General features: G+C 29.3%; 1 long non-coding RNA gene across 1 annotated transcript in view; it reads left to right on the top strand.

Moving 5' to 3' along the window:
- The window catches only part of LOC129960979 (uncharacterized), an 88,948-nt gene that overhangs the window by 71,464 nt on the left and 1,667 nt on the right, over nucleotides 1–15,817 (top strand). The gene's annotated exons all lie outside the window — the stretch shown is intronic.

The following is a 15,817-nucleotide window of genomic DNA, read 5'->3' as shown; positions in this document are numbered from 1 at the left end:
TCACCAATTATTTTGAATACTGACGAATACATTATAATTTGCCTTTACTGTCAAACCATTAATTTACCTAAATTTGGCAATCACTTTTTTGTGTATGGTTTTTATTATATTTAATACATGCACAATAATTTTAATATTAAAGAACTGTATGCCTTATGCCTTTCGGAATGAGATTTCTTTGGGAAAGTTGAAATTGTCTTCTTGTTGAAGTGAGTTTCATTTTCAGAGCACTTATTGACACAAAACTGATATTAAAAAGAATGCTTTTTAATTAAATTTCTTTAAAGTTGTAACATTTTTCTGTAGGAATGTACATTTTAACATGTGAAAGAACCAATTGAGAGAGTTAGTTTTAAAATTCGAAGTAGATCTCAATCGGATTTTCTATGCTCACAGTAGATTTTTTCCCACTAAATTGATTTCCAGAGTATTATAAAATAAATTCAGAGTTTCAATGAGATAAAAAAAAGACTGTGATTTACTCTTTGATATATATATAAAAAGCAGAAACAGAAAAAGTAATTGATTTTATGAAATTATTAACTTTGTGAAAAGATAAGAATTATGGCATTATAAAATTCTAAACACTTCAATATATATTTTTTTAAGTAATGTATGTCTTTTCATGTGCATGACTAATATTTATTAAAATAATATGGAAGTGTAATCTTATATGTCATGTCAAAATATTTTAGTTTAAATTCATTTTTCTATCAGCATTTTAAGTTTCTGTAATAACGTATTTTCTAATTTCATTCACTGAATTTAAAATTTGTCAGATAAAAGGTTATTAAATATTATTATTTATGAGTTTTGATAGACGATTTTAATAATGTATTTGAAAATTTTCTCTGTATTATAATATATATTAATATAATTACTATGGATTTTGTATTCGCAATTTTTTATTTAGGTATTTTATTTGAGTTAATAAAATATTTATTTCGGTATGTATAATTTTCTGTAATATCTATAGATAAAAAAAAAAGAATATATTTCTCTTTCATTTGTATTTGATTGTGTGAGTATTTTCAGATGGATTAATTAATCTGTACTCAATCAAAAGTTTTTATTCAAATATGATCTACATTTTGTTTTCTATCATCTTTGCATCAAAATTTTTTTTTAATTATTTTTTATTTGAACTTTATTTAAAGTGATCAGCCCTTTAACTGGTATATTTTCTATCTAATTACATGACACCTTTTATTTTAATCATGTTTTATCGTTTTAATTCAAATGAGAATCCGTACATTCTTGATATATTTATATATTCCACTTAATTTTTGTGTTTAGTTATAACATTTAAGAATAGTTTAATTGTTATTTACAAGTGTAAGAATACAATAAATCAAATGTACACATGGCGTGTTGCAAATTGATGAAAGGATTAACGTTACAATGCATAGCATTTTAATTGAAAGTTTAGCGCAATTTTATTAAAAGCTTTCGCAATTATTCATAAAATACGTTTTTTTTTAAATACATTTTTGTGAAATATTCTTAGCATTTCATTGTGAAAATATTTATTACGTGTAAATCATATTAGTTCAGAAATATTTTCTATATTAATATAATTTGGATTTAATTACCCTTTCAATCTTTGCATTCCTTGGGATAAAGTTTCAAAAAAATGATAGCTTAAAAAAATCTTTTATCAGTGTATTAAAAAGAAGAAAAAAAAAATCTTTTTCTAATGAAAAATCTGATAGTCAAAACAAAATTCATAAAATCTTTAGCCTCAAATCGAAAAGTTTTAAGTAAATTATAATCATCATCACATTTATAATTTGCGAGCAGCAGTGGTCTGGTCTAGGCTTCGGAACCGGTTTCAGGTTCGAGGCCCGATTCCACCGAAGAACGTCGTATAAGCTAGTCTGGTGCACATTAAATCCGTCGGGGCCAAACATCCTCCCGCTGCGGTATGGAATTTTGGAGAGGGGAGTGCTAGCTCAGGTGTCATCCTCGTCATCTGACCGCGGTTCAAAATTACGAGATCCGTCCTAAAATAGCACTGGTGTTGCTTTAAAAGCGGGACGTTAATAAAACTAAAACATTTATAATTTATTTAAATTTTTATGTATTGAATGTTTGGGACTTTTTTTGTTTCTTGAAATTCGTTATGGCTTAGTTGTCTTCTCCTATTACTTTTGTATTGTACGCTTTAGAAATTATTTTTTATTTTTTAATGTGCCTATAGAAACATTTTTTAAAAGTTTTTATATTTATAAATATCCAATTTCTAATCTTTATTTTTTTTATGATATTCACAGTGGTTTCTTAAAAAAAAGGGACTTAAAACATAAAACTTATTTGGGAATCAAATGCAGTGACGCTAGCCCTGCCACACTGTACGCAAATTACAATACCAAATCCGTTGATTTCTTTAAATTTATATCCATATTCTAAACATGCATCTAACATTTTATTTGAAGGAAATGATCTTCTGTTAATATTTTTGATTTCTAAATACGTAATCAATATATTTAATATTTTAATAGAATACTAAATATTCTCGTTCGCATTAGTATTATTTCTGTTTTGAGAATAAATTTCTTTTAATTATTATCTTTTTATAATATTTGCAACTTCTTTCTTTAATCAATTTCTTTTCAACAAAAGTATGAATGTTAAAACAAAGCCGTAAAAGAGGGGAATTCTAGTTGTAATACTCTAAGTAAAATTAAATTTTATTTACATCTATAATGTATTTTTATTTTCAATGCTTATCTCACGTTTTCTTCCTTATGAATCCATTGTGTCATATTTCTTTACAATAATGCTTGATTTTCGATAAAAGAAATTTTATTTCCTACTTTTACTACGTTAATAATACGGTGTTTAAAATCTTCATACATTAATTATAATCCGTTTGTCCGTTTTAGCCTTTAATATATTTCACATTTTTTAATAGCATAATAATCATAGAATCTAAAATTTAATATTTCTCAAATTAATACGCAACTGGTTTCCCTTCTGTAAAAAACGTATAAACTAAATCGATATATTAAATAATAATTTAAGCTTATAAAATAGCCAAGCCTTCCGGCCTAATGTGGCGGAACGACTGGCAGGATAACAAAAAAGCTAGATAGGCCGAAGTTCTATGAATTAATTTCTTTGCTTACCAATACCAGGAGATAAAATTTATATTCAAAACTCACTGTTATAATAGGTATTTTCTTACTGAGTACTAAGTCCTCCATTTATCTCAATGTGAACGCAGCTGCGGCCCGGTTAATCAGAAGCAGTTGCCAGAAACGTGTCGAGTTAAAATAGAAGGCTTTGTAATGTTAGTTTATATATGTTTATATACAGCACTGCACGTTTCAATAATTTATTAGAGAAAAAGTAAGTTAAAGGATATAAATTTTTCATTTTAACATAAATTCCTGTAATGCCCAATTTACATACAGGAAACATAAACAAAACATTAAAGTAAACCGTGAGCCTAATTCTTAAGAAAATTGGCTCAAACTGATTTTATTTTTCACTGACAAATGATTACACAGATATGAAAAGTAACCCTAAGATAAGAGTCAAAACTTACAGTTTTTAGGTTTTGAAAATGTCTTTAATAGAAGACTTAATAGACGCCTTGCCTTCCTCGTTTAACTATGCTAAAAGAAAACTAGGCCGGATAGTCGCGAACCGGATACTCAGGAGTATACTGTATTTAAATATTTAATTCTCATCGGAAGTACTCGAGGAATTAAGTTAAAAATGAATTATAAAATTTCCATTCAAAATTTTATTTTCTTACAAATATAAAATTTGCTGAGCAAATGCTTTTTTTTATTTCAGAAGAGAGAGGGACAAAGTTTTGGTAATTTCCCTGAGAAATAACGTTTTTATAAGAACGTCATCGGCTGTAATCTAATGAAAATCTAAGCAATATTTTTATTAACCAAGTTGCTATTGTTTAAATTAATAGATCTGAAACAAGAACAATCGTTTAATGGAATCATATTTGCTACTATTATTTGCTTAGTTATGTAACGCCTAACGTCCCGATATCCTAAATTAAATTATTTGCTATTCCAGAGGTTCCATGTGTTCCGGATGAATTTTGAATACCGATTTTTTTTTTTTTACTTTCAAATCCGGATTTACAGGATTGTGAAAATTTCTAAAATCTCGCATGTGCAAATGAGTTCTAACAGAACACAGAACACTCATAGAGATAATAGACTATATGTTGTGTAGACAATAAAATATTATTAAAAAAGGTATAGGAAGTTTTTTGCTTCAAAAAGTTTATCTCGATACTCTAGATTTTAGGAATGCTTTGTTAAATAGTTGGACATCTTGTCATACCAGGCTTTACCATTATATAATCCTGAACAAATGCCTAAGGGTACCACAATTGTGTGGTACTAGACCTTCAAGGGAGAGCGCCGTTTCAAACTGTCACCCTTCTGGCGTGAAAGAAAATGAAATCGCTGATTTCCTGGCAGATTTTAGCGCTATTTTAAAAGTTAAATAGGACTGAATTGAATGCGCTTGTCATCCTTTGTGGCTCGCTCGTCGTCATCTGACCAGTGGCATAACAAGAGTGACACATATGACACTGACAGTGGCATAACAGTGAGTGAGAGCGGCAAATGCCCTCGGCGGTATTACCAGGGGTCACAAAATTCAGGAATTAGTTCCTTGCATTTTGGGAAAAAAATCAATTTTTCCTTTGGGGAACAAAAAAAAAAAAAAAAAAAAAAAAAACTTTTATTCTGTAGATTCTTAAGACTTTTATTGACTATTCAGGCTCTGGAGAACATATAGAATGCAGTCCTTTTTCAAACTGGGTAACAATTCGAGCTAGATTTCTAAAAGAAAGAAAAAAGAAGAAGAAGGGGGGGGGGAAAAAAAAACCAGCCATTTTAAAAAAAAAATCTGATGAGCAAAACTCAATTTCTGATAAGCTACCGTGCTTTTTGAAGATTTGGGCTCGACGGAAGCAGTGGATATATACAGGATGATCCTCAGTTCTATTTTTTTTTTTTTTTAAATACATTGATGAACTCCAGAGATTGTCTCATGGTATCCATGGAGATGAAATGTCTTTGTCATATTGATTGGATATCAGTTTCTTTTGAAGTTCGTGACAAATAATTAGGAAAAAAGAATTATTCCTATTTTCAAAAAGCACGAAATGATTCTATGTATTTGCAGAAACGGATTAATCACTGTAAAGGTCCTTAGGCACTGGAAATTAGAGTTTAGTCCACTGTTTCCTTCCAAAGAAATATATATTTTTTTATTTTAACTTAATATCCATATATGCAGTTTTTAAGAAACAAATATTACGACAAATTTTAAAACAAAACATTTCATATTTTGATACCTACCGGGTATATATATATATATAACATATTTTGGTTGAAGCAGAATGCAGGTTTGACAAGCAGTGAAGAGACTTTGTATTTTTAATTTCGTTTTATTCTCTCTTGGGAGACAGGCATGATTTATTTACAAGAAGACGCAGCGCGGCACAAAAACAGAAGTAAAGAAGGAACGAAACAAATGATCACTAGTCTTATATAACATGGGATTTCCGGCCACGCGCCAATTCAATACATGTTTTGACCTTTGACACCTTGGCAAGGGCACCGAAGAGTTCACTTTTATTTGATACGTAGATTGATTGCGCAGTAAATTTTACACAGCTTCATACGTGGAATGATATTAGGAAATAAGAGAATATTTTACTATGGGCTAAATTAAGATAAAGTTTTGGAAATTAATTTGGTTAAATGAAGAGTTTAAAATATCATTACACACACACACACACACACACATGAACTTTTGTAATGCATTGAATGTTTATTCATTCATTGAATCCAATGAATGTTTTTTTCGATTACAGTTCCTTCTCTATACTTCGTATACGCTAAAGTAAAACTGAAATGTTGCATACTGTAGCAACCATAGGTAATGCTTACATTGCTATCGAATAATTCATTACTAATTGCAAAATTAATAATATTAAAGTACAAATATCATAAGAAAATAATATACAAATCTAAGCTTGTAACAAATTTTATATTATTGAAAAGCTTCCAAGTTTTTTTGAAAGTGTCAAAAGTTTGTATTAGCCGGCAAGAACTGAAAGTTTATCTATGTATTTTAAATCTGTTTGGAGAAATTAACTATCGTTTGCAAATTTTCTTGCAATTAATTGGAAAAAAATAACATTTTATAACAGAAAGTACGAATTTATCTTTTCACTTTTCAGTTATATTAGAGGGTAAAAATTGTCTGCTGTTCTTCATTAATATTGTTGCCAAGATCTTATCTGTTGCACATTTAAATATTTCAGTTATAACTATTAATTTAATTAAAAGAAAATTCACCATCAGCTGGAAAAAAAAATGTATTCTTTGGCATTTGGGTATTAATTGCTTGCTATTGGCAAAGTTTAGGCTTAAGCGCATATCATTGGCGAACATAGTCAAATGACTAATGTTATATCTTTGCCTATCTTTTTGGGGCGATTAATCAATATTTCTCTGTTAATAAAAGTGCCTATACTTGGATTAAAGCCGAGATTTTTTAATACAGTATACCCTCAATAATGCGGTAGACATCAAACCAAAGGACCGTCAAATTAACAAAAGCTCCGTTGAGGTGATCGTTTTTATATAATGTTGCCATTAAATCTTTCCCCTGCTTTATTTTATTTAGTTTGTTTGATTCAAGCTTTTAATTTTTACTGTACGTGCATTTAAACAATTTCAAACTATGGAAATAAAGGTAGAAATTTAATTTCCTTTTTTTTTTCCTTCAAAACTAGAAAAAATCAAAATTATGGCTTGAAAATCCCTTTTTAGCTCCTAACTTCGAAGCAATTGCAGCTATCGAAAAACTTTAAATACAAAAGTTGTTCGCCTTAATGAGGCGCTAATTCTGCTAATTTGAATTATTTTTCTATATTCAATATTAAGGAAGTTATAGTGAAATGAAAATTTGTATATGTATATATAAGTAGGACTCTAGGACGACCTATGTTTGCACCATACAATGAATGCCATTGCAATAGGTAGTTTTCCAATAAGAAATCTACATAAAATTTGTGTTCGGTGGTATGAACTTAATTCAGCCCTCTTTTCGATGATTGATTACGTAATGGTCGCAAGTGCCATACACACTTCTAAAATGGCCACACACACTTCTAAAATGGCAACCAGTTCATCGATCAATAGAAACTATTTTTTGTATGAGCTTTTCAAAATATCTCATGCTTCATAAGAAAGCTGCTAAGCTAGTCATTAAGTAAGTTTGTGACTTAATAACAGGTTTCCCGACCTAAAATTTTTTGTAGTATGAATCCCAATAAATCTTCTGTGAGCTGAAATTCTTTGCAAAAGGATCCCATCTGTCTACAAAGTATTTCTTACTGTGGTTAACTTCTCCTCAAATTTGTCTTTAAAAAATTATGAGGGTGAACCCCAAGTGCTTAACTCCAGTATAAGATACTTTAGCTACTCCTCGTAAGCATCCTTTTTGCATCGGAAAGTTTCAGGCAATATAAATCTGCCGTACTCTCAACGGAATCAAAGAATCAAGAAAATGAAAATATTGGCTATAAAAAAATGTATTTTTCAATTACATGTCTTCAAGAAAGCGAAAGACATTATAGACTGATTTATCGATAAATATATGGGATCATGTTGCATATGTAGAGTTTCCCTGTTTATTGGAGTGTCAAGGTTGTGAGGAGTGATTTGCTGTAAAGAAAAATTAACGAGCTCTCTTATGTGGGTTATCACTGATACTTACGAACCTGTTAGGAGCAAGTTTAATTTCGGATCGAAAATTCAAATTCTGAAACTTAAAATGATGCTACTTGCCACACTTTCCTTAAAGCTATTAAGATTAGTTAGTGCGCAAAAATTTGAAATGCAGTGCTCAGTGACATCACAAAAAGTATTTAGATGCAATAGATTAGCAATAACAATCAAATTTGATAGACTAAAAGATTCTTCAGTTGTTTAAGTCAGACGAGAAGGATCGAAATTCTGTTAATATTTTTACGAGCTATTTGATTTAGTAATTTGATAACCTTAGTAGGTGCATATTTTGGATAGAGAGTATTTCATTCTGTGCAACACATATCTATCTTTACAGTCTCAGTTTGAGAATCAGGAAAAGATGGCTTGTAGTTTTGTAGCTAGAGCAGTCGCACGTGGAAAAAAAAAAAAAAAAAAAAAAAGATTAGGAGGACTGAAAAATACCGGAAATAAATATATCTAAATAACACAGAAGGGAAAATAATCAGTAACTTGCTGTTTGAACAAAAAATCATTCGCTTAATAACACTGACAACTGAAAACAAGTACATATTGAAATCATTTATTTTTGGAGGAGAAATTATTTGTTTTTGTGCCCTTGTTTTTGAATCAATATATCGTCGTCAAGATTAACTCAAATTGCGTGCTCAGTTGACATTATTAATAGACCATATAGTCTTTCTTGAGTCACTGTCTATCGATTTCATGCCTTGTTCAATTTCTATTTGGAAAACTTCTTTTTGATCCTGGTAATTCTGCAAATATGCGCAACGCAAGAAATAAAGTTGGAACTAGATTTTCAAATTTTTGTTGGCTGTAATATGAGAGGATGTGAATTGTCGAAGCGTTTTTGGAAATTTGTCTAGATATTTCCTCAAATTTCATCAATATTCGGGAATTCTATGGTCTAAACTTAAATATTCTTTTAGCAACTTTTCTGATGATTTTTTTTTTACCATATTTATATATTTTTATGAAAACCAAAATTTCCAGAGAAATTATTTAATTTACATAGTTAAGTACCTTAAATTTAATAAAGAAGTTATTCTTTTTTTTCTGGGTCAAACAATCAGAATTCTTCAAAACAGGACGATAAAATAGTTACAGCAACACTCGTCTCACAAACTAACATTTTTTTCAAAATCCTTATTATTTCTTATACCTATCGTTATTATTTCTTATGCAAAATCTTACACTTTTGAAATAAATATGAGCAGTTGGTTACTGCTCATATTTATTTCAAAAAGTATAAGATTTTGCATTGTATAATTAAAGAATTTTAGCATTTTCAACGAACGATATTCGCTTCTACTTTTACAGTGCAATAAAACTTAAGTAATTTGAAGTTGGAGGGACAATAACAAAAATTCAATTTCTGAATAATCTAATCAACAAAAAGTAGGTTTAGAAACGAATACAGCTAGTGAAAAATGACAGCATATAATCTTAAAATGTGAGAAAAGGCTTATTTTTAACAGTTTTCATAAAACGTAATTAATAAATAACAGATAAATAATTTTGATAAATGAAGTTTTAATAATTATTAATCAATAATTTTTTATAATTTAAAAAATATTTTAAGAAATAAGCAGTTTATATGACTTTGACTGTAACAATTTAACAATAAAATTTCAAATTAAACAGCGCGAAGAAAAAAATTAAACACAGTGGACTCAAGTACGAACGCAATTAAGTATCGAAAACAGCTAAAATATAAGGATATATATATTTTTTTTCATTCCTACGATTTGGCTTTGAATTGGCTGAAATAGTTTGAAAATTATAGATGATATTTTATTATAGTAAAAACTTTGAATTAAAAACCGCTACAACTGTATTGTCATTTAACCTTACAAATAATAATCATGAAATATCTTTTCCAAAGATCACAAGCTCATGATAAAGCAAAGTTTCAGTGCTTCCATTTGACTTTTCCATCGTATTTCACAGACTGGTTTAAAATTTGTTTATGATTTCAAGTATTCCCACCAGAGAAGAAAGGCGGAATAATATACAGTGGAACTTCTCTAAACAAGCATAATTCCCTCCTGAATCTTACTCGTAATGCGATTTTTTTTTTTTTCATAGCAATCCAAGAAAAATTGGGCATTGCATTTCATTCCGAAAAAGTATATTCAAATAAATTTATAGTAATGTAATTATTTTATAAAACATGCTTTTTTTACAAGGAAATTCAAACAGACATTTGTCTTTGGCTATGCTACAAAATTGGCTAAAAAGAGAGCATTTTCTTTAAATAAATTGGTAGCTCACGTAGATGCTTCATTATTAAGGTGATGCTTCTCAACGCACGATGCAATAATTTCCCATGCTTTTTCTGCATCTTCCTTATTTCACTAGAATTTCGCTGTTCTTTTGCGTCTATCATTTCCTCCTATGTTGACTAAGTCTCCGTAGCTTTTTGCTGTGGAACAGTATACAGCTCCGCAAGTTCTTCGGTAGTTCTGACTGTGTTGTTCAACCAGATCATCACTGTCGTTGTTAACCACTTCTATCTCCATACTTTTGGCCAGAGACACAATGTCGGTTAAGGCTTCGCATGAACTTGTTCAAACTGTTCGCAATCGCATTCGACTATGCTATCGCGCCAAAACTTTTTCCATGTGAGTGCAAGGGTTTTCTTCAAACAAGCGTTCAACGCAAACTGATACAGGTAAATCAATCCTGCATATGACGTCACGGTGTCTCTTAAGCGAATCACTTTTTTACATTTTGATTTGTTCGTTATCAGAAGTGCTCATTAAGTGAGAGTTGACTCTGTATTCAAATGTTATATTTCATCAAACACATACGGAAACCTAAACTACTCGAAGTGGTCAGAGACGGCCTTCTCTATGAAAGAGCCCAGGGCAAGAAACCATTTGGGGCACTAAATTTTTTGCAAAGTAAAAAAAAAAAAAAAAAAAAAAAAAAAAACGAACATGTTTATTTAATGTGTGATTTTGTTTTTGCTATTAACTATTTCAGGAAAATTATAATTTTTTGTAATTTCTTTTTCGATGTTTAGTATAACTAGTGCATTTAAGCGTTATGCATACATGCTTGACTGAAGACAATTCTTTATTAATTTTAATTTGCTGAAAGAGCACTCAGTACTTGCTGTAGAAACTGGTAACGCAAAGAAAGTTTTAACACAGTTAATACATTTAGAAATAACTCATTATATTTATTATTTAGTATGTATTGCAATATGTCTCGTACATTATTTACATCTCTTTCATTCAAAATTAAATCTCACCGCAGAGAAATTCCCTGGATTAGGTTTTCATCTACATCCTTGTTATAAAACATTGCAAAATTTTTGGAACATTTTTCTAATATATGTTTTTCTAAAGTCTATCTGTGCAATAACAGTATCAGTTACAGAGTTAAAAAATAACATCTAAATTCCTCAACCGATGTTTTCTATAATTTCATCTTCTGCTGTTTCGAAATATAATTCTTCTCTTTTTCAAATTCGTTTTTCAGGAAAATGTTCCGAAAGAGTCAAATTACGTGCCATCGCTTTTACTTCTTTTAAAAATCAGTTAAATTTTGTTCTTAAATTTTGGATTTCTGTTTTAATTTTATTGTCTAAATTAAAAATCCAGTCGAGAACAATTGCTTTTACTTGAAATAATTTATTGATAGTGCTAATTTTAGACAATATTACAAACATAAAGTAATACTTAAACATAAAATAAATGTAATTTCTTGTATTGAATCCACTTTTAGCTTTGGATACCGCTTTATCATTGTTATTTACAAAAATAAATTTTTCTAGCGTATTACAAGTTTGTTCAAACAATATATATGCACTACTTTAACCGTATCTATTTTGGCTTCCAAACGAGTGTCGCATAATGGTTTAAAAGTGATGTTCAAATACTTTTGTAGATTTTTCCAACGTTTTGTACATGCAGAAAATAAGCAATATAAAAGTTTCAATATACAAAAAAAAAAAAAAAAAAAAAAAAAAAAAACATTACAATATATACTGCTAGAAGCAGTATTACAAATTAATAAATTAAAAGAGTGTCGTAGGAAAGGCACATAAATTGCATGGGGGTTTAGAGCAATTATTTTAGATTGTACACCTTTGTATTTCTCTTTCATATTGTTACCGTTGTCGTATATCTGTCCACTACACCATAATATCTAAATCAAGTTCGCTTAATATTTCCAACAGAGCTTTTGTTAATCCTTCTCTAGTCACATGAGTTACTTTAATAAACCCTATAAATGACTCATTATTACTTAATCTTTTCTCTTCAAAATTTAAATCTATACTTATATAAAGCTCAATGTGTGTGTGTATTGGCGCTCTACAGGAAAGACCGTTTAACCTACAGCTACCAAATTTGGTATATGTATACCTTGGAAGTCGGGAATGTGCATCTGGGGTCCCTTTTTTTGAATTTTTAATTAGAATTTTAATTATTAATTAAAAACTATCTTTCCCGCCAAAAAATCTTTTAATTTTCCCCACCGCCAAATGAGTAAGGCTTAAGTTATTTTCCCACGCTAATAAGGCTAGGCTTAAGATTTTTCGGCCGATTATTTTAAACGATTCGTTTTATTTTCTTAGTGTTTGATGCATTTAAAATTAAACATTGTTAATTAATCGATCTGGTCATGATGAATCTGAGAAAATTTTGTTGACAAATTCTTGAAATATTACATAAATTAAGAAAGATATTCTTTAGTGCCCATAAAGTTTAAACGCTCAGTGACTGTTTTCAGTAATCATATTATAAAAAAATACTTTGTTTCAGTAAAAAATATTATTATATTAATTGTAGATTAATCCTTTCCACTTTAATTTAAAGTATAAATTATACGGGAGCTAACAGAAAATTAGAGAGATACATATTACGTTATGACTGAAGGCCTTTATAATATTATGTGTGAATTATATGACAATCAAAATTTGATGTTTTAAAATATTTTGATGAAGAAGCTATTAAAGTAGGAATTGCATAAAATATTTAATTATTAAAATTTTAACGAACATTAAGATTGGCGAACCGGCTGGTCGCCAAAGGCGGCTAGTACCAAATAAAGACTGAAGTTTGTTTTTTATGGGAAATGTCAGAAATAGAATCCATTTGGATACCGTAATACGTGGCTACTTTGGTATCATTTTTAATTTTGTTAAGAACTTCATTTCCTAATGTGGGAATGATTTGTTTTGTGATGTATGTGCTAAATCACTCACAATTCTATTTTTGGAATTTTTCATTCTGTTTATATGATCCACAAGCACACATTCATATTTACTTAATAAGTCGATTAAACTTAAAAAATTACCATTCTTTGGCGTTTCTATTATTTCATGATTTCCTCGAAATGAAGATTATTAAATGTTAAAAATAGAATCTCATCTACAATTCTTGGAAATAGTAATTTAAGTTATTCCGTTTCCTTGTTTATATTAACTTGATTTGTTTTATCAATATTCGAACATAAATTTAGTTGTTTCTGTAATTCTTTCCAAGCAATAAATGAATTAAATGACAAATAGAACGCTCATGATCTTGAATTACAATTGATAACTTTCACCAGTTATTATAGATACCTATAAATCGTGTAGATTTTTCATTTTCTCTAGAAAATAATGTACATCAAAAACAAAATATCGAGTTTTGTGTTTTTGAATAAATCAACCAGCTGCGAAGCTGCATTTCACTATTTGACACTTTTTTTTAAAAAAGCAGTAAGTAGTGGAAAATGTCTGCCTTCAGCATTCTTAGCAAAACTTCAGCATTCTTTGTGCTGTACAGGTCGATTTTTAACACCAAACGCTTTAAACTTATCAATTATAATGCTTAGTCATAAACCTGAATCACTTATATGCACTTGATCACATTTGTTATTGTAATTTTCGTAGTTATTTTCTGATTCAATCATATTTTTATAAACATATAGTTCTTCAAAGAGTTTCACAGTTTCTACACTTTTATTGCAAGATTGTGTAGTTTGTGAGGAATTTTCTTCGTCAGTTGAAGCTTGAATAATAACTTCTGAAGCAATTTCATTGTCAGAATTACTTCATAGAAAGAAAACAGATATCTGGTGATAATCTGGATGACTCATAACTTTTTGGAATTTAACTTTTCTTCTTTTTTCTTTTCTGCTAATTTTCTTTTTTGAAATCAAGTCTTGACGAGTCACCCAGAGGGATACTTTCCTTGGCATGGACGTGATTAGATATAACAATATTAAGCGTTTTATAGTAAGAATTATCAAAGTAATGTAAGCGATTTAACCTAGTAGAGGACGTAAATGACCGTATTTTATGTTTATAATATGTTGCACACTTAATTGTAATATATCCGTAAACTTCGTATATTTCAAAACCCATTGATTGTTCCAGGTAAATTTCTTCCTCTTTTCTTTCCATCCCGTTTCCATTTGTAGATTCCCAACAAATTTTGAACAAAATTCATTGACAGGAAGTCTGTCCGACTGCCTGTAATATTACAAGTGAATTCGATGATTACAAAACGTAAAGAGCTAGGTCAATAAGATTTGGGACATAGGCTTAGCATCTAAAATGTGGATGATTCGCAAATTTTGAATCAAATCCGTCAAACAATTGACAGTCTATTAGTTTGTATTTTCGCATGCATGTAACTCATAAATTCAATGACTTAAATCAGTGAAATTTGGTTTGATATTTTGTGATTATAGTTGACATTTTATATCAAATTTTAGTGTCGATCGGCCGGCAAAAAAGTGCCAAAATTCATATTATCACGATAGATTCGTTAAAAATTCTAGATTCACGCCACAGATCTATGCTTCGTAATTATCGTTCATGAATGCTATGCAAGGTATTCGCTGCCTTACTCAGGGTGCCCAATTTTATGCGGTGGAATTAAGATATGACCTTTATTCAGATAATATGAATAAGTTTCGAAGAGACCACTTACGTTGGTTCCAAAAGGTTTCCACTACTACTGTACTATTACTACTATCCGATACTGTAACTAAATTAAGCATGGATTTTCTAATCGCATAATAAATGTAATTATTTTAGTAATTGTTAGAATGATGCGTGATTTTAATAGCTAAAAAATCTTTATTAATATATCAGATATAATTTTTTTTGTCAAAAATTTAATTTTTTAATAATTTTTCAACTCGTGAATGTTACCAGGAGTGGATTGAAGATTAGGTGAGCACCAAGAAACCCCAACAGAATAAAATTTTCCCCTCATTATATTATCACAGTAAGATCAGTTACCTCCTCGGTTTTATTTCAGTTCCATATGCTTCTCTGACAACTTATTCACTATTTTTTATTAATAAGCAAAGACAGATATATATACGAATCTTGAGAACATTATTCGATGAAAACAGATCTTCTAGTCCAATTATTTAAAGTACGGGGACGGGGTGACACAACGTTGACATCCAACTCCATATAGAATAACTAAAAAGATCATATTATCTTTCATGGATAAATTAGTCAATTATTATTCTTTTATTCAGAGATAAAGCAGCTTTAAGAAGGCTTCTTAAAGCTTTATTAGCTGTTTGATATTACTATGATATTGATTGAGAAGAACCCATAGTAAATTTCTTTTTTTAAGAAATCTACCTAGTGTAGGAAAGAAAATACGAGCAATAAAATCTCTAATGTGTAATCTAAGATGATGTGTCTTGAATAACGAACTATTATTCTATTTTTATCGGTTCTTGAGTCCGAAATGAGCTTATTTCGTCTCAAGTTAAAATTGCACAATAATGACCAACAGTTTTTTAAACTGCTTTCATACAAAAAAAAAAAAAAAAAAAAAATGACTAAATAAAATTTATTTAACATCTCATTGAATCGGAGTATAGGATTTAAAGATAAAGAATTAATAATAAGTTCATGAAAAGAAATAAAAGTTTACAAATTCCATGAAAGTTTCAAATATTTTCATATGCTGAAATTCAGCACCAACTTCACAGCCTCCTTTTTAAAAAATTAAATATTATTTTTGAATTTTTAAAAATGATTTGAGAAACGTTTCATTAAT

The sequence above is a fragment of the Argiope bruennichi genome, chromosome X2, assembly GCF_947563725.1.
Source record: "Argiope bruennichi chromosome X2, qqArgBrue1.1, whole genome shotgun sequence".
NCBI classification, from domain to species: Eukaryota; Metazoa; Arthropoda; class Arachnida; order Araneae; family Araneidae; genus Argiope; species Argiope bruennichi.
Note: the sequence above shows the minus strand (reverse complement) of the source record. Positions and strands in the feature narration are given on the sequence as shown.